General features: G+C 43.3%; 1 protein-coding gene across 3 annotated transcripts in view; it reads right to left on the minus strand.

Annotated features, from left to right (window-relative positions):
* LOC149467760 (alpha-1,4-N-acetylglucosaminyltransferase-like) overlaps positions 1 to 27,516 on the minus strand; it is a 145,432-nt gene that overhangs the window by 40,390 nt on the left and 77,526 nt on the right. The window contains exon 1 of one of the 3 annotated variants that reach the window (XM_089671248.1): positions 10,257 to 10,420. The exons of the other annotated variants lie outside the window; for them this stretch is intronic. The gene's annotated coding sequence lies outside the window, so the exon portion shown is untranslated. Of the gene's footprint in view, positions 1 to 10,256; positions 10,421 to 27,516 lie in introns of those variants that run through there. 3 annotated transcript variants of the gene reach the window in all.

Consider the following 27,516-nt stretch of genomic DNA (forward strand, 5'->3'; position numbering starts at 1 on the left):
TGGGTCCCTGTACGGCCTCCCATTGCTGCTGTCTCCATCGCCACACTCTGCCATGTGCCACTTTCAGGTCTCTTCACACTGCTGGTGTGTTTAATTTTTTGACATAGGGTGCAGGCAGATTACGGGCCTCACATAGCTGCTGCCAGGCCCCTAATCTGCCATGGGCCCCTATATACCGCCTCCTCATGCTGCTGCCAAGTCCAGAGTCTCTCATGGGTCCCTGTACGGCCTCCCATTGCTGCTGTCTCCATCGCCACACTCTGCTGCCATGTGCCACTTTCAGGTCTCTTCACACTGCTGGTGTGTTTAATTTTTTGACATAGGGTGCAGGCAGATTACGGGCCTCACATAGCTGCTGCCAGGCCCCTAATCTGCCATGGGCCCCTATATACCGCCTCCTCATGCTGCTGCCAAGTCTAGAGTCTCTCATGGGTCCCTGTACGGCCTCCCATTGCTGCTGTCTCCATCGCCACACTCTGCTGCCATGTGCCACTTTCAGGTCTCTTCACACTGCTGGTGTGTTTAATTTTTTGACATAGGGTGCAGGCAGATTACGGGCCTCACATAGCTGCTGCCAGGCCCCTAATCTGCCATGGGCCCCTATATACCGCCTCCTCATGCTGCTGCCAAGTCTAGAGTCTCTCATGGGTCCCTGTACGGCCTCCCATTGCTGCTGTCTCCATCGCCACACTCTGCTGCCATGTGCCACTTTCAGGTCTCTTCACACTGCTGGTGTGTTTAATTTTTTGACATAGGGTGCAGGCAGATTACGGGCCTCACATAGCTGCTGCCAGGCCCCTAATCTGCCATGGGCCCCTATATACCGCCTCCTCATGCTGCTGCCAAGTCCAGAGTCTCTCATGGGTCCCTGTACGGCCTCCCATTGCTGCTGTATCCATCGCCACACTCTGCTGCCATGTGCCACTTTCAGGTCTCTTCACACTGCTGGTGTGTTTAATTTTTTGACATAGGGTGCAGGCAGATTACGGGCCTCACATAGCTGCTGCCAGGCCCCTAATCTGCCATGGGCCCCTATATACCGCCTCCTCATGCTGCTGCCAAGTCCAGAGTCTCTCATGGGTCCCTGTACGGCCTCCCATTGTTGCTGTCTCCATCGCCACACTCTGCTGCCATGTGCCACTTTCAGGTCTCTTCACACTGCTGGTGTGTTTAATTTTTTGACATAGGGTGCAGGCAGATTACGGGCCTCACATAGCTGCTGCCAGGCCCCTAATCTGCCATGGGCCCCTATATACCGCCTCCTCATGCTGCTGCCAAGTCCAGAGTCTCTCATGGGTCCCTGTACGGCCTCCCATTGCTGCTGTCTCCATCGCCACACTCTGCTGCCATGTGCCACTTTCAGGTCTCTTCACACTGCTGGTGTGTTAAATTTTTTGACATAGGGTGCAGGCAGATTACGGGCCTCACATAGCTGCTGCCAGGCCCCTAATCTGCCATGGGCCCCTATAAACCGCCTCCTCATGCTGCTGCCAAGTCTAGAGTCTCTCATGGGTCCCTGTACGGCCTCCCATTGCTGCTGTCTCCATCGCCACACTCTGCTGCCATGTGCCACTTTCAGGTCTCTTCACACTGCTGGTGTGTTTAATTTTTTGACATAGGGTGCTGCAAGATAACGGGCCTCACATAGCTGCTGCCAGGCCCCTAATCTGCCATGGGCCCCTATATACCGCCTCCTCATGCTGCTGCCAAGTCCAGAGTCTCTCATGGGTCCCTGTACGGCCTCCCATTGCTGCTGTCTCCATCGCCACACTCTGCTGCCATGTGCCACTTTCAGGTCTCTTCACACTGCTGGTGTGTTAAATTTTTTGACATAGGGTGCAGGCAGATTACGGGCCTCACATAGCTGCTGCCAGGCCCCTAATCTGCCATGGGCCCCTATAAACCGCCTCCTCATGCTGCTGCCAAGTCTAGAGTCTGTCATGGGTCCCTGTACGGCCTCCCATTGCTGCTGTCTCCATCGCCACACTCTGCCATGTGCCACTTTCAGGTCTCTTCACACTGCTGGTGTGTTTAATTTTTTGACATAGGGTGCAGGCAGATTACGGGCCTCACATAGCTGCTGCCAGGCCCCTAATCTGCCATGGGCCCCTATATACCGCCTCCTCATGCTGCTGCCAAGTCCAGAGTCTCTCATGGGTCCCTGTACGGCCTCCCATTGCTGCTGTCTCCATCGCCACACTCTGCTGCCATGTGCCACTTTCAGGTCTCTTCACACTGCTGGTGTGTTTAATTTTTTGACATAGGGTGCAGGCAGATTACGGGCCTCACATAGCTGCTGCCAGGCCCCTAATCTGCCATGGGCCCCTATATACCGCCTCCTCATGCTGCTGCCAAGTCCAGAGTCTCTCATGGGTCCCTGTACGGCCTCCCATTGCTGCTGTCTCCATCGCCACACTCTGCTGCCATGTGCCACTTTCAGGTCTCTTCACACTGCTGGTGTGTTAAATTTTTTGACATAGGGTGCAGGCAGATTACGGGCCTCACATAGCTGCTGCCAGGCCCCTAATCTGCCATGGGCCCCTATAAACCGCCTCCTCATGCTGCTGCCAAGTCTAGAGTCTCTCATGGGTCCCTGTACGGCCTCCCATTGCTGCTGTCTCCATCGCCACACTCTGCTGCCATGTGCCACTTTCAGGTCTCTTCACACTGCTGGTGTGTTTAATTTTTTGACATAGGGTGCAGGCAGATTACGGGCCTCACATAGCTGCTGCCAGGCCCCTAATCTGCCATGGGCCCCTATATACCGCCTCCTCATGCTGCTGCCAAGTCCAGAGTCTCTCATGGGTCCCTGTACGGCCTCCCATTGCTGCTGTCTCCATCGCCACACTCTGCTGCCATGTGCCACTTTCAGGTCTCTTCACACTGCTGGTGTGTTTAATTTTTTGACATAGGGTGCAGGCAGATTACGGGCCTCACATAGCTGCTGCCAGGCCCCTAATCTGCCATGGGCCCCTATATACCGCCTCCTCATGCTGCTGCCAAGTCCAGAGTCTCTCATGGGTCCCTGTACGGCCTCCCATTGTTGCTGTCTCCATCGCCACACTCTGCTGCCATGTGCCACTTTCAGGTCTCTTCACACTGCTGGTGTGTTTAATTTTTTGACATAGGGTGCAGGCAGATTACGGGCCTCACATAGCTGCTGCCAGGCCCCTAATCTGCCATGGGCCCCTATAAACCGCCTCCTCATGCTGCTGCCAAGTCTAGAGTCTCTCATGGGTCCCTGTACGGCCTCCCATTGCTGCTGTCTCCATCGCCACACTCTGCTGCCATGTGCCACTTTCAGGTCTCTTCACACTGCTGGTGTGTTTAATTTTTTGACATAGGGTGCTGCAAGATAACGGGCCTCACATAGCTGCTGCCAGGCCCCTAATCTGCCATGGGCCCCTATATACCGCCTCCTCATGCTGCTGCCAAGTCCAGAGTCTCTCATGGGTCCCTGTACGGCCTCCCATTGCTGCTGTCTCCATCGCCACACTCTGCTGCCATGTGCCACTTTCAGGTCTCTTCACACTGCTGGTGTGTTAAATTTTTTGACATAGGGTGCAGGCAGATTACGGGCCTCACATAGCTGCTGCCAGGCCCCTAATCTGCCATGGGCCCCTATAAACCGCCTCCTCATGCTGCTGCCAAGTCTAGAGTCTGTCATGGGTCCCTGTACGGCCTCCCATTGCTGCTGTCTCCATCGCCACACTCTGCCATGTGCCACTTTCAGGTCTCTTCACACTGCTGGTGTGTTTAATTTTTTGACATAGGGTGCAGGCAGATTACGGGCCTCACATAGCTGCTGCCAGGCCCCTAATCTGCCATGGGCCCCTATATACCGCCTCCTCATGCTGCTGCCAAGTCCAGAGTCTCTCATGGGTCCCTGTACGGCCTCCCATTGTTGCTGTCTCCATCGCCACACTCTGCTGCCATGTGCCACTTTCAGGTCTCTTCACACTGCTGGTGTGTTTAATTTTTTGACATAGGGTGCAGGCAGATTACGGGCCTCACATAGCTGCTGCCAGGCCCCTAATCTGCCATGGGCCCCTATATACCGCCTCCTCATGCTGCTGCCAAGTCCAGAGTCTCTCATGGGTCCCTGTACGGCCTCCCATTGCTGCTGTCTCCATCGCCACACTCTGCTGCCATGTGCCACTTTCAGGTCTCTTCACACTGCTGGTGTGTTAAATTTTTTGACATAGGGTGCAGGCAGATTACGGGCCTCACATAGCTGCTGCCAGGCCCCTAATCTGCCATGGGCCCCTATAAACCGCCTCCTCATGCTGCTGCCAAGTCTAGAGTCTCTCATGGGTCCCTGTACGGCCTCCCATTGCTGCTGTCTCCATCGCCACACTCTGCTGCCATGTGCCACTTTCAGGTCTCTTCACACTGCTGGTGTGTTAAATTTTTTGACATAGGGTGCAGGCAGATTACGGGCCTCACATAGCTGCTGCCAGGCCCCTAATCTGCCATGGGCCCCTATATACCGCCTCCTCATGCTGCTGCCAAGTCTAGAGTCTGTCATGGGTCCCTGTACGGCCTCCCATTGCTGCTGTCTCCATCGCCACACTCTGCCATGTGCCACTTTCAGGTCTCTTCACACTGCTGGTGTGTTTAATTTTTTGACATAGGGTGCAGGCAGATTACGGGCCTCACATAGCTGCTGCCAGGCCCCTAATCTGCCATGGGCCCCTATATACCGCCTCCTCATGCTGCTGCCAAGTCCAGAGTCTCTCATGGGTCCCTGTACGGCCTCCCATTGCTGCTGTCTCCATCGCCACACTCTGCTGCCATGTGCCACTTTCAGGTCTCTTCACACTGCTGGTGTGTTTAATTTTTTGACATAGGGTGCAGGCAGATTACGGGCCTCACATAGCTGCTGCCAGGCCCCTAATCTGCCATGGGCCCCTATATACCGCCTCCTCATGCTGCTGCCAAGTCTAGAGTCTCTCATGGGTCCCTGTACGGCCTCCCATTGCTGCTGTCTCCATCGCCACACTCTGCTGCCATGTGCCACTTTCAGGTCTCTTCACACTGCTGGTGTGTTTAATTTTTTGACATAGGGTGCAGGCAGATTACGGGCCTCACATAGCTGCTGCCAGGCCCCTAATCTGCCATGGGCCCCTATATACCGCCTCCTCATGCTGCTGCCAAGTCTAGAGTCTCTCATGGGTCCCTGTACGGCCTCCCATTGCTGCTGTCTCCATCGCCACACTCTGCTGCCATGTGCCACTTTCAGGTCTCTTCACACTGCTGGTGTGTTTAATTTTTTGACATAGGGTGCAGGCAGATTACGGGCCTCACATAGCTGCTGCCAGGCCCCTAATCTGCCATGGGCCCCTATATACCGCCTCCTCATGCTGCTGCCAAGTCCAGAGTCTCTCATGGGTCCCTGTACGGCCTCCCATTGCTGCTGTCTCCATCGCCACACTCTGCTGCCATGTGCCACTTTCAGGTCTCTTCACACTGCTGGTGTGTTTAATTTTTTGACATAGGGTGCAGGCAGATTACGGGCCTCACATAGCTGCTGCCAGGCCCCTAATCTGCCATGGGCCCCTATATACCGCCTCCTCATGCTGCTGCCAAGTCCAGAGTCTCTCATGGGTCCCTGTACGGCCTCCCATTGTTGCTGTCTCCATCGCCACACTCTGCTGCCATGTGCCACTTTCAGGTCTCTTCACACTGCTGGTGTGTTTAATTTTTTGACATAGGGTGCAGGCAGATTACGGGCCTCACATAGCTGCTGCCAGGCCCCTAATCTGCCATGGGCCCCTATATACCGCCTCCTCATGCTGCTGCCAAGTCCAGAGTCTCTCATGGGTCCCTGTACGGCCTCCCATTGCTGCTGTCTCCATCGCCACACTCTGCTGCCATGTGCCACTTTCAGGTCTCTTCACACTGCTGGTGTGTTAAATTTTTTGACATAGGGTGCAGGCAGATTACGGGCCTCACATAGCTGCTGCCAGGCCCCTAATCTGCCATGGGCCCCTATAAACCGCCTCCTCATGCTGCTGCCAAGTCTAGAGTCTCTCATGGGTCCCTGTACGGCCTCCCATTGCTGCTGTCTCCATCGCCACACTCTGCTGCCATGTGCCACTTTCAGGTCTCTTCACACTGCTGGTGTGTTTAATTTTTTGACATAGGGTGCTGCAAGATAACGGGCCTCACATAGCTGCTGCCAGGCCCCTAATCTGCCATGGGCCCCTATATACCGCCTCCTCATGCTGCTGCCAAGTCTAGAGTCTCTCATGGGTCCCTGTACGGCCTCCCATTGCTGCTGTCTCCATCGCCACACTCTGCTGCCATGTGCCACTTTCAGGTCTCTTCACACTGCTGGTGTGTTTAATTTTTTGACATAGGGTGCAGGCAGATTACGGGCCTCACATAGCTGCTGCCAGGCCCCTAATCTGCCATGGGCCCCTATATACCACCTCCTCATGCTGCTGCCAAGTCCAGAGTCTCTCATGGGTCCCTGTACGGCCTCCCATTGCTGCTGTCTCCATCGCCACACTCTGCTGCCATGTGCCACTTTCAGGTCTCTTCACACTGCTGGTGTGTTTAATTTTTTGACATAGGGTGCAGGCAGATTACGGGCCTCACATAGCTGCTGCCAGGCCCCTAATCTGCCATGGGCCCCTATATACCGCCTCCTCATGCTGCTGCCAAGTCCAGAGTCTCTCATGGGTCCCTGTACGGCCTCCCATTGCTGCTGTCTCCATCGCCACACTCTGCTGCCATGTGCCACTTTCAGGTCTCTTCACACTGCTGGTGTGTTAAATTTTTTGACATAGGGTGCTGGCAGATTACGGGCCTCCCATTGCTGCTGCCAGACATGTAATCTGCCATGGGCCCCCGTACCGACTCCTCATGCTGTGACGTTGCAACAAGGTGTAATTCAACCCTACATATGTTAGACCGCCTTTACGAACAGCTAAAGGCCATCACAGATTTCCTGATGTTAAAAGCGGATAAAGGTACTCCCTGTGTAACTTAGATGTCAGCCATTGTCAGCTCATGTGTGACACCTGCGCTTGCTCAGGCCCTTTGAGGAGGCCACGCTATTCGTGAGTCGGCAGGACTATGGGATGAATGAGGTCAAATCGGCCATGGGCCCCCGTACCGCCTGTTCACGCTGATGCTGGTCCCACAGTGTGACCTGGGTCCCTGTACGGCCTCCCATTGCTTCCACTCTGCCATGTACCTCTTTGAAATCTCCTCACACTCCTGCGGTTGTCCATTTTGTCATAGGTTGCTGGCAGATTAGCGGCCTTCCATAGGTGCCGCCAGGCCCCATATCGACCATGGGCCCCCGTACCTCCTGGTCACGCTGCTGCTGAGCCCACAGTGTGACCTGGGTCCCTGTACGGCCTCCCATTGCTTCCACTCTGCCATGTGCCACTTTGAAATCTCCTCACACTCCTGCGGTTGTCCATTTTGTCATAGGTTGCTGGCAGATTACAGGCCTTCCATAGGTGCCACCAAGCCCCATATCGGCCATGGGCCCCCGTACCGCCTGGTCACGCTGCTGCTGGGCCCACAGTGTGACCTGGGTCCCTGTACCGCCTCCCATTGCTCCCACTCTGCCATGTGCCACTTTCAGGTCTCCTCACGCTCCTGCTGGTTTCCATTTTGTCATAGGTTGCTGTATGGCCTCCCATTGCTGCTGCCTCCACCGCCACACTGTGGCTCCAAACACTGGTTTTGGCCCCGTGACTGGCCAAAGGAGTGAAGTGTGCAGTGATTCTAAGATCGACGGCACTCATCTGCATGTCATACTGACAGACAGTATTATTTCTCTTCCCCAGCAGACTCCAAGGGCATTTAAATTAAAGGTACAGTGTTCTGCACTAATATTAAGTCTCTCTGAAGCCTAGAAACACCCTTTTTTAAGTTAAATTCACAGCGAATTTATTCGACTCGAATCGAATATTGTCCACGAATTCGCCGAATCAGTCGAATCGAATTTTTCATTTCTTCGCTCATCTCTAATCACTGGGCTTTTTATTTTTTTGCCATAAAAACTAAAAAATACAGAAAATGTTGAAAAAAAAACAGGTTTTGCTTAGGTTTCTGTTATAAAATTTTGTAAACAAATAATCTTTCTTCATAAATTTAGGACAAAATGTATTCTGCTACATTTCTTTGGCAAAAAGTACCCAAATCAGTGTATATTATTTAGTCTGTGTGAAAGTTATAGAATCTACAAGCTATGGTATAGATATTTGAAAACTGATCAATTCTGAAGTACTGATTTCTTGAGGCTCTAAAATGCCAAGACAGCACAAATATGCCCCTTTTGAAAGTAGACAGTCGAAGGTATTTAGTAACCGGCATGGCGAGTCTGTTGAAGTTATAATTTTTTGTCACAATTTTTTGGGGAAAATGAAGAAATTAATTTTTTTTCTCACTATTTTTGTTATAGTGTCATCAGGGTAGTACAGCTTCATCATATGGCTGTGATCAGAGTTACTGACTAGTGACAGTTTATTTAAAAACAGATATATAATTCATTCAATTTAAAACAAAAATATCTTTTTTATTTTTTCCCCCTTTTTTCGTACTATATTTTTTACATACTTTCATCAGAGCAGGTCAGTGTCACTATGTACTATTCTGGGGGGGGAAGTGACCAGGGATTTTTTTTTTTTACACTCTTGTTACATATAACAGTGATGATCACTGTTATAGGCAATAGTTTTGACTGCCATGAATGACTTTTATTCATGACAGCTTCCTTACTGTTGTGATTCTGTGATTGCCTACAGCTAATCGCATGGTACAGGGTGCCAGGTACCATGTGATAGCTGTGGGACAATCACAGCATCACAATAGTAAACATGGCAGGCATTCATGACAGTTATGTAATTATCATATGGTCATAGCAATCAAATGGGTACTGAGCACTGTGATCTGCTGTGTACAGTGGTCACGGGACCATGCTGCTGTATGCCCCAGGGGCACACCGGTGCACATGTGCTGAGTGACGTACCAATCTGTTGCTGAACCTGGCTGTGCATCCTGCTAGCAGTAAATGGATTGTTAGCAGGCGGCAAGTAGTTAATTCTTCATCCTAGATTGTAGGCTCGAAAGAGCAGGGCCCTCAAACTCCTCGTGTTTTGCATTGTATTGTTACTGAACTGTTGCATGTACTGTCCCCCATTGTAATGTACAGCGCTGAGCGAACTGTTGGAGCTTTATAAATACTGTATAGTAATAATGATTACATTTGTGATGTGACACACACAGTGATTGCCAATGTATGCATTGGATGCTGCATGACTCGGAACAGGAAGTTGTTTTGTCCCTTTGATGAATAGGGACAAGTTAGCTGTAACAAACTACGGACTGCAGCTACAATATCATCACAAGTTAAAAAAAACAAACGGCACAGGGAATATACCTAGTTAGAACAGCAAAAAAACTTTTCAAAATGTACAATTCCTTTAAGCAGGTACAGCAACAGGTTCTTTTTTACTTAAAAAAACATTTTTGATTTTGATGATTTATAATCTATAAAAAAAATGTAATCATATCACTGTGATAATAAATTTGCTTATAACACGTATTTTGAACTGTAATAGGCTATATGCATAGAACAGCTAACAATAGCAGATCTTAAAATAACTTTGTTGTGCCACTAAAACAGCTCAGTAAAATCATTTATTAGGTGTATTATCTCTTTTATTATTAATCAATTATTAGGTGTATTATCTCATTCACAAAACAGTTGAGTACTTTCTGTAATACTTTTTTTAACCCCTTCCACCACCTCCCCTCAGGCTCTTTGAGGGAATCTAAATTCTGATTATGTGACCGCTGTGATAAAAATATAATAAATTGGCTGTCACAGCGGTCACATGATCGGAAGCTCCCAATCACAAGTAGACATCGGGAGCATTCTGTGACCTGTTAGTTACTATTCTGGGAACACAAGTAAACACTCCCAGCACAGAAAGCTGCTCCTTATAGATGCCTATATGTGGTTGCTTGGCATTAAAGCCCACACATCAGAGGCCGCATATATGCGTACAGCCGGTGGCAACAGGCTCATTTGTACGAAGATCTATTTTCAGGACAAGCTTCTGGCAGTTACCCCCTTTTTCTGGATTCAGGGTGTACTGCAAGGACATTAGAAGAAGGGCGTACACCCTGATCGTTTGTCCTGAGAACGGAACGGTTAGTACAGATTTAAAGAATGTATTGCGAACCGTACTTAAATGCACCAATATGGCTACAATCACCAGAAGCATTACCTCATCCACATAACTCGGGAAACATTCACAAAGTTTCACTGCAGCTGCTTGGGTAGAGTCCACTGATAAAGCCGTCTTCAAATTTAGAGATGTTCCCCTTGTAGCAGTGTCCAACAATTCACTGAACATGACACAAGATAACTGTCCTGACATTACATTACTGATTAACATCAAGTTATTTTTAACCAGACCACAAGGAAAAAGGAGGAGGAAGAGGAGGAGGAGGAGAATGAGATGGGAGAGCTGAGAAGTGTGCTGGTAAAAGTAGTGGGTGAAGTCTACCTAAAAAAACAGCAACAGCCTGCTATGAAAGGAACAAAGACGTGACTTGGAAGTATGGAAGGTGCAGTGCATTCTACCTTACAGGTGGGTAAGCAAACTATAACCCACAAACAGGAAGAAAGTAGCACGGTGCCAAGGGTCTTGTCTCAGTCCTAGTGTTGCCACCTCATCCCTTTAAACCCAAACACATATTAATTACACAGGTTCTGTGGGTGATTAACCACAAGCCTACCGGGCACTTATACCCCCTTCCTGCCCAAGCCATTTTCCAGCTTTCAGCACTGTTGCATTTTGAATGACAATTGCGCGGTCATGCAACACTGTACCCATATGACATTTTTATCATTTTTTGTGACAGATAGAGCTTTATTTTGGTGGTATTTAATCAACTCTGTTTTTTTTTTATTTTTTCTTAAACCAAAAACCACTGAAAATTTTGAAAAAAAAAGTTTTTTCTTAGTTTTTGTTATAAAATTTTGTAAATAAGTGATTTTTCTCCTTCACTGATGTGCACTAATGAGGCTGCTGTGATGGGCACTGATAGGTGGCACTGATGGGCACTGACAGGCATCACTGATGGGCACTGAAAGGCAGCACTGATACATGGCACTGATATATGGCAATGACTGGCACTGATAGGCGGCACTGACTGGCACTGATAGGCGGCACTGATGCACACTGATAGGTGGCACTGACTGGCACTGATTGGCAACACTGATTGGCACTGATGGGTGACACTGAAAGGCAGCTCAGATGGGCACTGATATGTGCCATTGATGTGCACTGGTAGGCACTGATATGTGGCATTGATGTGGCACTGATGGGCACTGGCACAAGGCACTGATGGACACTGACAGGGCTACACTGATCATCAAGACACACTGATCATCAGTGCCCTGATGATCAGTGTACATGTCCCCTCCGCGGAATGCCGATTACCGGCTCTGACTGATGGACACTGCTGGGGCTACACTGATCATCAAGACACACTGATCATCAGTGCCCTGATGATCAGTGTACATGTCCCCTCCGTGGAATGCCGATTACCGGCTCTCCTCTCCTCTCCTCTCAAGCTGTCAGCGTGACAGCTCGAGAAGAGAGAAATGCCGATAACCGGCATTTCCCTGTTTACATGTGATCAGCTGTGATTGGACACAGCTGATCACATGATCGAGCAGACATCTTCAGCTCTTTCCGTGTTCGATGATCTGCTGTGTCTGAGGGACACAGCGCACTGCCGATCGCCGCACTGCTCGCTCCCTGAGCCGCGCATGCGTGGTGAGAATGGGAGGACGTCATATGCCTCCCAGAACGATAGGACCACCTTGCGTCCGTCATATTACTATATGGCGGGCGGGAGGTGGTTAAGCAGTAATTAACCCCTTGACGCCGATGTAACACAAATATGTGGCCTCACAGAACTGGGCTTTTTCCGTGGGGCCACATATTTGCGTACCTGTCTTTGTGCTGGGAGTGCACCACACAGCGTGCTCCCAGCACAAAGACCGCGGTGTCACTGAGAGCAACGGGTCCCGTTTAACGATCGGGACCCAGGACTCCCAGATTCTGGGTCACATGATCTCTGTGATAGCTTCTAATTGGCTATTACAGTGATCAGTCATTGTACAGCTTGGCCCCCTTGTTTTTTTCTCTTTCTATGAATGGAGGAGAGAGATATATTGGCATAGAGGGGAAAAAATTGTTTGTTAAACAAAAAAAAAAAGAAGATAAATAAATAAATATTACAAAATAAAATTAAAAATAAAGAAAAAAATACCTAGATCAAGGTTTGATCTAGTTCAGTGCCAGCGTTAGTGTTCAGGTCAAGGTCAGGATTAAAGGACAGGGTCAAAGGTCCTGATTAAAAAAATTTGGTGTCAATGTCAGTTTGTTTTAGGTAAAAAAAAGACAAAAACAACATGTTCACTATTGTTTCTGAGCTGTACTTTGGGTACAAACAACAAATAACATACACATGTATGGTATCGCTGCGATCGTCAAGAGCTGAATAATTTATTTTGGGTTATTCTTTGGTGGTAGGTTATGGTACTAACAAGAAACACACAGCTAAATTAAAAAAAATTTTTTTTACTATTTTGGCCCAGTTTTCCTTGGATAATAAAAAAAAACAGGAGATATCCATTTCATTTACCACCAAATGAAAGCCAAATTTGTCCTGAAAAAAACACGGTATCATTCACCTGGATGTACAATGTAGTTGTGATGATATGTACGGTTTTACTATTACATATCAACGTTGCAAAATTGTGCTTAGGCATTTAGATTTGTTTTACCCTTAGGCATGAAGGGGTTAAACTCACCTATTGCCTTACCTGCATTACATTAGCCTCAGAACCTGTGTAATTAATATGTGTTCAGTTTTAAAGGGATGAGGTGACATCCCTACTTGGTCCTAAAGCCACAGTAGCATTTATGTAGAGAAGAGTAGGACTGGCCATAGAGGGATTACTTTGACGCAGTTGGGCAGTTTAAACATGTATTGCAATATGTGTGAACTAAATATCCCTGTATTTTATTGCAATGTTTGCTGGAAAGGGTATATACCAGTGTGCAGAGGGTCCTTCAGAATTTCTAGTGTTAATATGCGGTTACACCCCTTTAGCTCCTCACATGTAAATGAATGTACTAACTATTGGGATTTGAGCACTGGCATGTCTTATTTGTTCTAAAGCACAGAAGAGCCCTTTGGCACATCTGAGCATGCACGTACAATACCATTCTTGTCTAGGCAAGAAAGTGGAAACAGCACACAAAAAAAGCTCTTAAAAAATTTAATTATAGTAGAGGGAGGGGGCAGGAGCCAGGTATGCACACATTGAACATCTACTTTAATTGACTAATGGCTTAAAGATGAGCATCAGGCACAAAACTTAAAAAAATATATTCCTCAATAGCCAAAAAAGATTTAAATCCATGTTGTGATCACCAAATGCTTTTGCAAACCCAGATATTACCTTGTAAAAATAATAGGGATGTCATCACTGTGCTGGACATAGTCTATGCGGAGAGCAGAGCTAAAGGGAAAGAACCAGCAGTCTCCACCCACTACAGGCTGCCTGCACAAACCTGCAAGGGGGGGGGGCAGAGACAAGACTAGTCACCCTGCACAAAAAGAGTTGCAGCAGTGACCAGTCTTTATTACAGGAAGCTCCTGCACAGAGAAACCTGCAAGAAGAGGGCGGAGACAAGACCAGTCACCCTGCACAAAGAGAGACAGCAGTGAACAGTCTTTATTACAGGAAGCTCCTGCACAGAGAAACCTGCAAGGGGGGGGGGGGCGGAGACAAGACCAGTCACCCTGCACAAAGAGAGACAGCAGTGACCAATCTTTATTACAGGAAGCTCCTGCACAAAGAAATCTGCAAGAGGGGAGGGGGCGGAGACAAGACCAGTCATCCTGCACAAAGAGAGACAGCAGTGACCAGTCTTTATTACAGAAAGCTCCTGCACAGAGAAACCTGCAAGGGGGGGGGGGGTGGAGACAGGACCAGTCATCCTGCACAAAGAGAGACATCAGTGACCAATCTTTATTACAGGAAGCTCCTGCACAGAGAAACCTGCAAGAGGGGAGGGGGCGGAGACAAGACCAGTCACCCTGCACAAAAAGAGGGGCAGCAGTGACCAGTCTTTATTAGAGGAAGCTCCAGCACAGAGAAACCTGCAGGAGGGGGGGGGGTGGAGACAAGACCAGTCACCCTGCACAAAGAGAGACAGCAGTGACCAGTCTTTATTACAGGAAGCTCCTGCACAGAGACAAAGTGGATTACTGCCCAGATCTGGAAGAAATATACAAAGCATGCCAAGATTAGTAACAATTAGACAATATTTACTTATTACAAAGTTCAGCCTTAAGCAAATAGGGGGAGGGAAATAAATGGTGCGTTGCATACAGAGGGTTGCTAGAGTGACCTCACATATGGCGAACCTAAGCAAGTCGTCTGATGACAAAATGTATTGAGTAGATGAGGCTCATGACATCATCACGTAAGGGTGAGATCTGTGTGAAGCTACTCACATGCTGCCAAAACTGTGCTCTCCGAGTTCCACCCATATGAACATACTGCCCAAACGCACAAAGTCTGCATTCAGGGAATACATCCACTCAGCAGGTATACCATGCAGCCCCAGACACAGCTATGCATATCTATAGCATTTGTGCGCAGCACCTGGGTTTCCCTGCTGTGGAAAAAACACAAGAATTTTACATTGTATTCCCCTAAAGAAATGCCCGTAGCGAAATAAAGAAGAAATAGCGCAGGGCATACATGACTAGGCCCAGAGTGGGGGAAGGAAGAGCAGAAAGGGTTAAGGTAGCTCCAGGGGGATTTGTTATTGTTAGTGGGGGGGTAGCTGATTGGTAGAAGTTGGTGTAGGTGGGGTTTTGCTGCATCTTAGGGTGGGAGGTTCTGTGAAGGGGCGTCAGTTAGCTGGACGGCAAGAGTGTGAGCTTCCCTCCCGCCCTCCCTGTTTGGCGTGAGTTTTGGGTCCCTCCAGGTAGAGGGGGGGATTATGTTGGTTCATGGGTGGTTGTTGGTCTTTGGAGGCGGTTCTTATTTGGAAGGTAAACAACAATGGTGTGGGACCCATCCGTGGTATGGGATGCCCGGGGACATTCCCAGTTAACCAAGGTTTAACTGGAAGGTGGTGGTGCTGCACTGCGGATGGTGTGGTTGTCTCCGAGCTGGTTGGTTGCGGCTGGAGGCCTAGTGTATATGGTTGTCCGCAGGTGCATTTCTGATCGTTTTGGGGTGCCTTCGAAGACCAACAACAATTCTGTGGGTTTCTGTTGTAGGGAATGGTTGGTGGCGGTTGTTGGTCTTTGGAGGCGGTTCTTATTTGGAAGGTAAACAACAATGGTGTGGGACCCATCCGTGGTATGGGATGCCCGGGGACATTCCCAGTTAACCAAGGTTTAACTGGAAGGTGGTGGTGCTGCACTGCGGACGGTATGGTTGTCTCCGAGCTGGTTGGTTGCGGCTGGAGGCCTAGTGTATATGGTTGTCCGCAGGTGCATTTCGGATCGTTTTGGGGTGCCTTCGAAGACCAACAACAATTCTGTGGGTTTTTGTTATAAGGAATGGTTGGTGTATTGTAACTTGAGTTGTTAATAAAAGGCCATGTTGGCCATTTACTCCAAAATTGGTGTTATGTCTTTTGTTAGTATAATTGGTTAAGGGGAAGGGGGTTGGTGCGGAACGGTAATGGTGGTAATGGGAAAGTGGACGAGCCTATCTCTGGTGCAATAGTCATGTGCGTGTGTGCATGAATCCGTCCTTTCACACAGGCATTCCGTTTTTTTTTATCAGCTCAGTCACATTTTTTCCAAGAAAAATCGTATCAGTTCACATAATTGAATCAGTTTACATCCATTTTTCATCAATTTTTCATCAGTTTACATCCGTTTTTTTACATCCTTTACCAATGCAAAAATGGACCATATGTCCATTTACATCTGTTTACATCCATTTTTTGTCTGTTCCGTATTTTCTTCCGTTCAAAAAAACGGATGTTAACAGATGCAGACAATAACAGATGTAAATGGATGATCATCTGTTTAATATGCCAGTACACAGAAATACATGGGTGTCTGTTTTTCATCCATAAATGGACAGATGATAAACAGACATACGGAGCGCCCGTGTGAAAAGCTGTTTCAAAAAATGAAACTGGGGGTGCATGCGCGGCCGGCTACTGGATGGAGGCTCTTTGAGCACCGCTCCATCCACCCGCCAGACTCAGCACGGCACACCCTGGCCCCGAGGGATATAAGTGTCAGATTCTGACATCTAAAAGGTGTACAACCCTCAGCAACGATGCCCCGCCGCCTCAAAACCCCTGTACAGCCAGGGGAATTAACTAATTTCTTCCCTGCTGTCACAGCAGGGTTCCAAGATGGCGCCGGCTGCCTTAATGAAGAACACAGAAGCCATGAGGGGGATAACACATCCTAGCATGCAGATGCCAGGCTGCGATATCCGCTGTACCCTGGGGACTCTGGTGAGTTAACTCCTCCCCTATCCCCTACTACAAGCAGCCCAGCCAAATCTAGTCCCTTCTGGATTCTGACCATATATCTGCCTGCCAGACCCTCATCCCTCCATCACTTCACCACAGCACTGACCCACCTGTGATAGAATCGTTCCCTGCCTTTGACCAACCTATCACCGAAATATGCATGAAAAACATGCTCTTATCGCTGAGACAAACACTACATAGTGATTTAACGTCATCACTAGCCCAGATTTCAAACATGGTTCAGCAACAAGAACACAGATTACGCCATATTGAAACAAGAATGGGAGTAATAATTATAGCGCATAACAACCTAATTGACGCACATGCTGACTATACATCTGACATCGAACAAATAAATCTGAAACTAGCAGATTTAGAGGATCGCGGAAGATACAATACCATCAAATTCAGAGGTATTCCTGAAAATATCACCAACGATGCACTACTACTATATATCCAACAAAATATGAAACACCTCATCCCATCTCTCTCAGATATGGAGCTCGCCATAGATCGAGCTCACAGAATACCCAAACCTTAATTCCTAGCAGCAACACCCCCTGACTCATCGATCGAGCCAATACCACACTACCACACTCCCTCTCACGACCACATCCATCCAACTTCACTCAACATCTCAAACAACAACTCAACTACTCCACTAACCAAACCAAAGATCTACATTATGATTAACATAACATCTCTCAATGTTTGTGGCTTAAAGAGATCGATGCTCCCCCTTTAAGAGATGGATGTTCCAAAAGGAAACTCGGGCATTTCATGCTGACATACTCTTCCTACAGGAAACACACTTCGCAACAACCAAGACCCCCAAACTACAGCTGCATCGATTCTCCCACATCTATATGGCCACTAACTCCAAGAAAAAAAATGGTGTTATTACAGCCATAAAAGACTCTACACAGTTCCACCACAAGTCAGAAATAGCAGACCCTCAAGGTCGCTATCATATTTTATTTCTGTAAAATCAACAATATCCCTTATACTCTAGTAAATGTATATGGTCCCAACAACAACCAGATGCAATTCTACTACAAACTCCACTCCATCATCTCTTCTAAAAACAGGCTTCTCATTGGCGGAGACTTCAACATCATCGGCAACCCACTTCTAGACTCTTTCTCCAACAAAAGATAATTTCAACCGTTTCCTACACGATCACGACCTTTATGACATTTGGAGATGCCAACACAGCATCGAAAGAGACTACACCTACTACTCCCCTTCTCACTTATCCTACTCCAGATTCGACATTTTTATTACGGACAAATGGACCCCTAAACACGTAACGTCCTCCAAAATTGGTACCATAACCTGGTCAGACCACGCTCCAATCAACATAACCTTAGACGACAATCAACGTTCTGCAATCCCTCACATCTGGAGACTGAATTCTGCGATATTGAAGAACCCAGATAACCACAAATCCCTGCTAGAAGCTCACAACCTATTCTTTGAATTTAATGCTACACCTGATATCTCTATAACCACATTGTGGCCCGCTTACAAAGCATACACGAGAGGTATCCTCATACAACTAAATTCCCGAATCACTAAACAAAGATCCCAACAAATTGACCAACTTCTAACATCCATAAAACTAAACAAAGAAATCAATAAAAAGAACCCAAACACCTCCACATCTGTATCCCTAACCTCAGACAGAAACAAACTCCGAACCCTACTACTCTACAAATATGACATCAACCTACAAAAATCGAAAACACAATTTAATTCCCTAGGTAACAAAGCAAATTCACTATTAACAAAAATAATCAAAGACGTCTTAAATCTAAAATCTCTTTAATTCAACACCCAACAACTTACACATCTCTTACGAATCCGCAAGACATAGCTAACGCTTTCGCGACCTACTACCAAACACTGTATAATATCAAGGATGACCCGGACACAACCCAACCAACAACAGTATCCATACAAAAATTCCTAACCACCACTAATCTCCCCCAACTTACTCTATCACAACTCACCTCTATCTCTATTCCAATCTCTCCCACAGAAATAGAAAAAACTATAAAAACCTTACCTCTTAATAAATCTCCAGGAAACAACGGCTTTACGAACGAATTCTACAAAACATTTGCCCCCAAATCTTACACCACATTTAACCGATCTCTTTAACCATGCCGCTTCTACGGGTGAATTCCCCAACAAAATGCTACAATCCATAATCGCAACTATTCCAAAACCCGGCAAGGACCCCCAACTTTTCCCTAACTACAGACCGATCTCACTACTAAACACAGACATAAAACTCTACGTCAAAATAATAGCTCAAAGACTGCTTCCCCACCTTCCTACATTAATCCACCCAGACCAAGTGGGATTTATCCATGGTCACCAAGCACCAGACGCAACTAGAAGACTCATATCGCTCCTGCACAAATTAGAAACCACCAAACAACCCTCCTTATTCTTATCCCTAGAAGCTGAAAAAGCATTACACCGAATACATTGGCAATTTATGACACTAACACTTCAAAAATTTGGAATTACAGACTGGATGCTGTCTGCAATTCTTTCCCTCTATTCCAACTCTTCAGCTAGAGTATTAACAAACGGCACACTCTCACATACCTTCCACATTTCCAACGGTACCAGACAAGGTTGCCCCTTATCCCCCATAATCTTTATCATACTCATCGAACCCTTAGCTTCAAAACTCAGAGATGACCCAACATTCACAGGAATCACCCACCTCAAAAAAGAACACAAAATTAGCCTATTTGCAGATGACATCATACTAATGATAATCAATCCATACAAATCACTTCAAACGATCCGTACACATCTTCAAAGTTACTCGGAAGTATCATACTATAAACTCAATGATCCCAAATCCTCTATCCTAAATCTCCATACGCCCACTAAGATCCAGAAAGTACTTCAAACATTTCCCCTTCTCTTAGTAATATCACAGCATCCCTTACCTAGGAATTAAACTCACCACTACGACAGATCAACTATACGCCTCAAATCACAAATTATTACTCGAATCCATCCCACAAGAACTTAACAATCTTTGCACGTCAACACTATCGAAAGTGGGAAGAGTAGCTACCCTGAAAATGTGCATACTACCCAAAATCCTTTACATATTCCACACACTCGCCATCCCTGTCCCCAATACCTTCTTCTCCAAATTACAAGCAGTACTTGCCAAATTTCTCTGGAACTCAAAAAAACCCAGATGTACTACAAATCTCTTAATACGCCCAACTTCTAGAGGAGGAACCGGTCTGCCACATTTAAAATCATACTATAATGCAACTCTTCTAGACCAACTCTATTTTTGGTGGCACCAAACTAACAAAAAATCATGGTCTACCATGGAAACACTCCCACATCTCCCGTTTCCATCCCGTAACATACTGTTCTTACCACAAGCACCTCAATCCAAAATTCTACCCAAACATCCATGCATTCAAGCCTCCCTACAAGCCTGGTATGATCTCTTAACCTCTAACCTGACAAATACCAAACTTATACCTACCCCAATCACCACACTACACTTCATTATCCCTTCTTTAAACCTACTACAGTGGGAAAATTGAGGTATATGTCTTATACAAGACCTCTATACAAACCACAAATTAGACTCCTTCTTGACTCTTCAGGAAAAATTTCACCTCCCCGACAATGAAAACTTCACCTACATGAGAATAGCTCACTCCCTACAAAAAATAAACGTTCCACATCTTTTGAAAATTCCTACCACTGCGCATCAATTCCTTAACAAAATACAATACCCAAAGAAAGGGATTTCGACTTTCTACATACTCATAATCAGCTTACAATTCACCCTACAAACTACCTCTCTATCCAACTGGGAGAAACTTCTCCCACAACCAATACTACCGCACACATGGGAAAGAACCTTCAACATCACCCACAAAGCATCTAGATGTAGCTCCCATTGGGAATCATATATGAAAATTTTACACCAATGGTATTTAATACCTGTTAAACTCTCTTTATATTACCCTCAACACTCATCCGCTTGTTGAAGACAATGCGGAGAAACAGGATCAACTCTACATATACTTTGGATATGCAAATCTCTCAGATCTTACTGGAACAGCGTTTTCCAATTGATCTCAACAGTCACTGGAGCCCCAATGGCACCAAACCCTGCTTTCGCACTCCTCCACATTGGAATTGGCAAATTTCCTAAAGACTCTCACCATCATTATCCACACATTAGCAGCTGCTAAAACCAACCTTACTAAATTATGGAAATCTTCCAAAATTCCTTCTCTCTCTTCCCTTATAACAGACCTTAACTTCCAATGTGATATGGAAAGAAGATCAGCCCTCAACAACTCTTCCCACCACAAGTTCAAGTACCAATGGTCTTGATGGCTACAGAACCCAAATTATCCCATAAAATGATAATATAAATATATAACACTAAGACCCTCTGCCCTAGACTGTTTTTTTCATCACCCCCCCTTTACCCCCCCATGTTCCTTACCCACTTTATACAACATTTCCACCCATATATGGTTCACACCAAACCGAACATACCTCTCAGGTCAATGCAACTAACGTTTATACCGTCCCCAGCCAAATGGTGGGGAATTTATTTCATGCAAAATGTATTGCTGTACTTAACTGTGAACCATATTAATGTACCTTGTTTTGTACTAAAATCTTTCAATAAAAAAATATTAAATTAAAAAATTAAACTGTTTTAAAGTGGTTGAAAACCTCTGACATCAAATATGAACGAAGCATATCCCTCTATAGTGTGTACTTGTCTCAATCCAGAGCACTGAGTGTCATTTCTGTCTGCTGCTTTGTTCCTCTGTTATCAGCATGAATCGCTTCTGACAAGTTTTCAGAAGTGATTAATGCTGATAGCAGAGGAAGGAGGAAGCAGACAGATATGACACTGAATGCTCTGGATTGAGACAAGTACACACTATAAAGGGATATGCTTTGTTCAGATTTCATGTCTGAGGTGTACAACCACTTTACCAAACAAGCTGAAGTTAGAAGCTGATTGACTACCATGAACAGCTGCACCAGATTTGTGTGCACCCGTTTTACTAAATCTTCCCTTATATATACTATTGAATAAATGTGCAGACTCTTGCTTGCTGTAAACCATATACCGTATCAATATCAGAGGGTGAAAATATTATCTATTTAAGTGTTCTTGCATAGCAAGGAACACTTATTGTTATCTCACAAATATATTCTTATTAAGTGTTCTTGCATAGCAAGGAACACTTATTGTTATCTCACAAATATATTCTTATTAAGTGTTCTTGCATAGCAAGGAACACTTATTGTTATCTCACAAGTATATTCTTATTAAGTGTTCTTGCATAGCAAGGAACACTTATTGTTATCTCACATATATATTCTTATTCTTATTCTTATTATAGCCATATTTGCCACGCTAACTCCTCCCACAGTTTTTACACTACAAAGACAAGTAATATATCAAAATGTGCGCATTGATCCCGATCGGATTGCTATTACTTTGTAGAACGTTTCGCCGAATCGTTCAAGAAATATCGCGGTTTTTGCGGCGAAATTTTCCCATAGGAATGCATTGAGCAGCACAGCACAGCTAGAGTGTGCAAAGGAAAAATCAGAAAAATCAGAACATGATTTGTAAACTGCCATCACTCTTTCATTTTCAAGCCCACCTACACATATCTTATATCAAAACGTTCAGCTAACCCTGCTGTCACTAAAAATGTTCACGGCTAGGACATACTCCTGATAGTTTTCACAATATGACCATTTGTTTGGACCTCACACCTCCCATTGACTTTCATTGAAACTCCACTCTAGACACCAGACATTTTAAGGGACGTTTTTAAACTGCGACTGTGCCTTCATTTGTTATCTTTCAGAGACATACTATACATCAAACTGTAGGTCTTTTTCTTGTGATTGTCACAATATAAAGCTTTTCACGGTAGCATTTATACTTTTAAAACTACAAGCGTTTGAAGATGGCAATCGCCAGTGAATTTGGCAAGTTTAAATAGCCTGTTTAGAGCACAGCTCCTCACACACCTGTGACTGACTGAGGTAACAGGTGCAAGCAAAGGTCACTCAGGGGGCAGCTGAGTCACATTAGAGTGAGAAAGCTACAATGTGAAAGGAAAAATCAGAACATGATTTGTAAACTGCCATAACTATGTCATTATCAAGCCCACCTACACATATCTTATATCAAAACGTTCAGCTAACCCTGCTGTCACTAAAAATGTTCATGGCTAGGACATACTCCTGATAGTTTTCAGAATATGACCATTTGTTTGCACCTCACTCCTCCCATTGACTTTCATTGAAACTCCACTTTAGACACAAGAAATTTTAAGGGACGTTTTTAAACTGCGACTGTGCCTTCATTTTTAATATTGCAGAGACATACTATATATCAAAATTTAGGTCTGTTTCTTGTGATTGTCACAATATAAGCCTTTTCACGGTACCATTTATACTTTTAAAACTACAACCGTTTGAAGATGGCAATCGCCAGTGATGTCAGCAACTTGGAGCAGTTTGTTTATAACCATGACTCTGCCCTTGGTGTGGAGGGAGTTGCCATAGGAACCCAGCTGTGTGAGCAGGAAGCAGAGAGACAAAAGCTAACCTGCCCACTCCAGTTGTGTGGAGGCCAGAACACCACACAATTTCCACAGAAATTGTGAAGACGCCAGTGAAGTAAGCAATTTGAAGCAGTTTGTTTTTAACCGCTCTTCTCTGCCATATTTGAAATCTAATTCTTTTTCTTATTATAGCCATATTTGCCACGCTAACTCCTCCCACAGTTTTTACACTACAAAGACAAGTAATATATCAAAACGTGCGCATTGATCCCGATCGGATTGCTATTACTTTGTAGAACGTTTCGCCGAATCGTTCAAGAAATATCGCGGTTTTTGCGGCGAAATTTTCCCATAGGAATGCATTGAGCAGCACAGCACAGCTAGAGTGTGCAAAGGAAAAATCAGAAAAATCAGAACATGATTTGTAAACTGCCATCACTCTGCCATTTTCAAGCCCACCTACACATATCTTATATCAAAACGTTCCACTAACCCTGCTGTCACTAAAAATGTTCACGAATACCAGTAGTGTACCGCGCTCCAATATATTCTACCTTATGTGATATAATGAATTCATAAGTGTACCACCGATAATCAAATAATTACATCAATTAATTATACTTAAATATATGATTTGTGTAAATATATAAAATAAATTAATTTATCAATGTGAAAAAACAAAAACTATGAATGAAAAATATAAATAAAAATAAAAAATATTTGCAGTGGGAATGACAGTTCCTTCTGTATAAATGAGATGGTGTTATTATTCAGTCTGGATAAAAATAAAATAAAATTAAAATTAAAATAAAAAAATAAAATAAAATTAAAATAAAAATAAAATTAAAAATTAAAATTAAAACAAAAATAAAATTAAAAATAAAATAAAAATTAAATTAAAATAAAAATTAAAATAAATAAAAAATATTTGCAGTGGGAATGACAGTTCCTTCTGTATAAATGAGATGGTATTATTATTCAGTCTGGATAAAAATAAAAATAAAATAAAAATTAAATTAAAATAAAATTAAAATAAAATAAAAATAAAAATTAAAAAATAAAATAAAATTAAAATTAAAAAAAAAATTAAATAAAAATAAAATTAACATAAAATTAAAATAACATAAAATAAAAATAACATAAAATAAAAATAAAATTAAAAATAAAATAAAATTAAAATAAAATAAAAATAAAATTAAAATTAACATAAAATTAAAATTAACATAAAATTAAAATAAAAATAAAATTAAAATAAAAATAAAATTAAAATTAACATAAAATTTAAATTAAATTAAAATAAAAATAAAATTAAAAATAAAATAAAAATTAACATAAAATTAAAATAAAAATAAAATTAAAATAAAAATAAAATTAAAATTAACATAAAATTAAAATTAAATTAAAATAAAAATAAAATTAAAAATAAAATAAAATAAAAATTAAAATTAAAATAAAAAAAAATAAAAATAAAAATAAATAATTGATATCCCGGATAAGACACTATGTTTCTTTTCTTTAATATTTAATTAATACTAATTTTAGCACGCAATTGAACTTGGCAAGTTTAAAAAGCCTGTTTAGAACAGTCATGCTGACATTCCTCTCAGAGTGAGTTGTCATAGCAACCCAGCTGTCTCAGCACAGTGAGCCTACTCCGCCCTCTCCAGGTGCAGCAACCAAAGGTCACTCAAGAGGCAGATGACTCACGAGGCTGGACTGTGAGCTTCAAAATACAAGCTGAAATGCATTTCTCACTATCAGGCTTGCAATGTGCCCTGCTTACATTTCATCAATCATTTGGTAAAGGTTGCGGCAAGAACACTTTACACAATTTCCCCAGAAATTGTAGATTGTCTAGTTAAGTGTTCTTGCATAGCAAGGAACACTTATTGTTATCTCACATATATATTCTTATTCTTATTCTTATTATAGCCATATTTGCCACGCTAACTCCTCCCACAGTTTTTACACTACAAAGACAAGTAATATATCAAAACGTGCGCATTGATCCCGATCGGATTGCTATTACTTTGTGGAACGTTTCGCCAAATCGTTCAAGAAATATCGCGGTTTTTGCGGCGAAATTTTCCCATAGGAATGCATTGAGCAGCACAGCACAGCTAGAGTGTGCAAAGGAAAAATCAGAAAAATCAGAACATGATTTGTAAACTGCCATCACTCTGCCATTTTCAAGCCCACCTACACATATCTTATATCAAAACGTTCAGCTAACCCTGCTGTCACTAAAAATGTTCACGGCTAAGACATACTCCTGATAGTTTTCAGAATATGACCATTTGTTTGCACATCACCCCTCCCATTGACTTTCATTGAAACTCCACTCTAGACACCAGACATTTTAAGGGACGTTTTTAAACTGCGACTGTGCCTTCATTTTTAATATTGCAGAGACATACTATACATCAAAATTTAGGTCTTTTTCTTGTGATTGTCGCAATATAAACCTTTTCACGGTAGCATTTATACTTTTAAAACTACAAGCGTTTGAAAATGGCAATCGCCAGTGAACTTGGCAAGTTTAAACAGCCTGTTTAGAGCAGAATTTGTCACACACCTGTGACTGACTGAGGTAACAGGTGCAAGCAAAGGTCACTCAGGGGGCAGCTGAGTCACATTAGAGTAAGAAAGCTGCAGTGTGAAAGGAAAAATCAGAACATGATTTGTAAACTGCCATAACTATGTCATTTTCAAGCCCACCTACACATATCTTATATCAAAACGTTCAGCTAACCCTGCTGTCACTAAAAATGTCCACGGCTAGGACATACTCCTGATAGTTTTCACAATATGACCATTTGTTTGGACCTCACCCCTCCCATTGACTTTCATTGAAACTCCACTTTAGACACAAGAAATTTTAAGGGACGTTTTTAAACTGCGACTGTGCCTTCATTTTTTATCTTTCAGAGACATACTATACATCAAAATTTAGGTCTGTTTCTTGTGATTGTCACAGTATAAACCTTTTCACGGTAGCATTTATACTTTTAAAACTACAAGCGTTTGAAAATGGCAATCGCCAGTGAACTTGGCAAGTTTAAATAGCCTGTTTAGAGCAGAGCTCCTCACACACCTGTGACTGACTGAGGTAACAGGTGCAAGCAAAGGTCACTCAGGGGGCAGCTGAGTCACATTAGAGTGAGAAAGCTGCAGAGTGAAAGGAAAAATCAGAACATGATTTGTAAACTGCCATCACTATGTCATTTTCAAGCCCACCTACACATATCTTATATCAAAACGTTCAGCTAACCCTGCTGTCACTAAAAATGTTCACGAATGCCAGTAGTGTACCGCGCTCCAATATATTCTACCTTATGTGATATAATGAATTCATAAGTGTGCCACCGATAATCAAATAATTACATCAATTAATTATACTTAAATATATGATTTGTGTAAATATATAAAATAAATTAATTTATCAATGTGAAAAAACAAAAACTATGAATGCAAAATATAAATAAAAAATAAAAAATATTTGCAGTGGGAATGACAGTTCCTTCTGTATAAATGAGATGGTGTTATTATTCAGTCTGGATAAAAATAAAATAAAATTAAAATTAAAATAAAAAAATAAAATTAAAATAAAAATAAAATTAAAAATTAAAATAAAAATAAAATGAAAAATAAAATAAAAATTAAATTAAAATTAAAATAAATAAAAAATATTTGCAGTGGGAATGACAGTTCCTTCTGTATAAATGAGATGGTATTATTATTCAGTCTGGATAAAAATAAAAATAAAATAAAAATTAAATTAAAATAAAAAAAAAATAAAATTAAAATTAAAATAAAATTAAAAATAAAAATAAAAATTAAAATTAAATTAAAATTAAAAAAAAAATTAAATAAAAATAAAATTAACATAAAATTAAAATAAAAATAAAATTAAAATAACATAAAATAAAAATAAAAATAAAATTAAAATTAAAATAAAAATAAAATAAAATTAAAATAAAATAAAAATAAAATTAAAATTAACATAAAATTAAAATAAAAATAAAAATAAAATTAACATAAAATTAAAATTAAATTAAAATAAAAATAAAATTATAAATAAAATAAAATTAAAATTAAAATAAAAAAAAAATAAAAATAAATAATTGATATCCCGGATAAGACACTATGTTTCTTTTCTTTAATATTTAATTAATACTAATTTTAGCACGCAATTGAACTTGGCAAGTTTAAAAAGCCTGTTTAGAACAGGCATGCTGACATTCCTCTCAGAGTGAGTTGTCATAGCAACCCAGCTGTCTCAGCACAGTGAGCCTACTCCGCCCTCTCCAGGTGCAGCAACCAAA

Source organism: Staurois parvus, unplaced genomic scaffold (assembly GCF_062004578.1).
Source record: "Staurois parvus isolate SC_StPar_1 unplaced genomic scaffold, SC_StPar_1.0 ptg000102l, whole genome shotgun sequence".
In the NCBI taxonomy this organism is placed as follows: Eukaryota; Metazoa; Chordata; class Amphibia; order Anura; family Ranidae; genus Staurois; species Staurois parvus.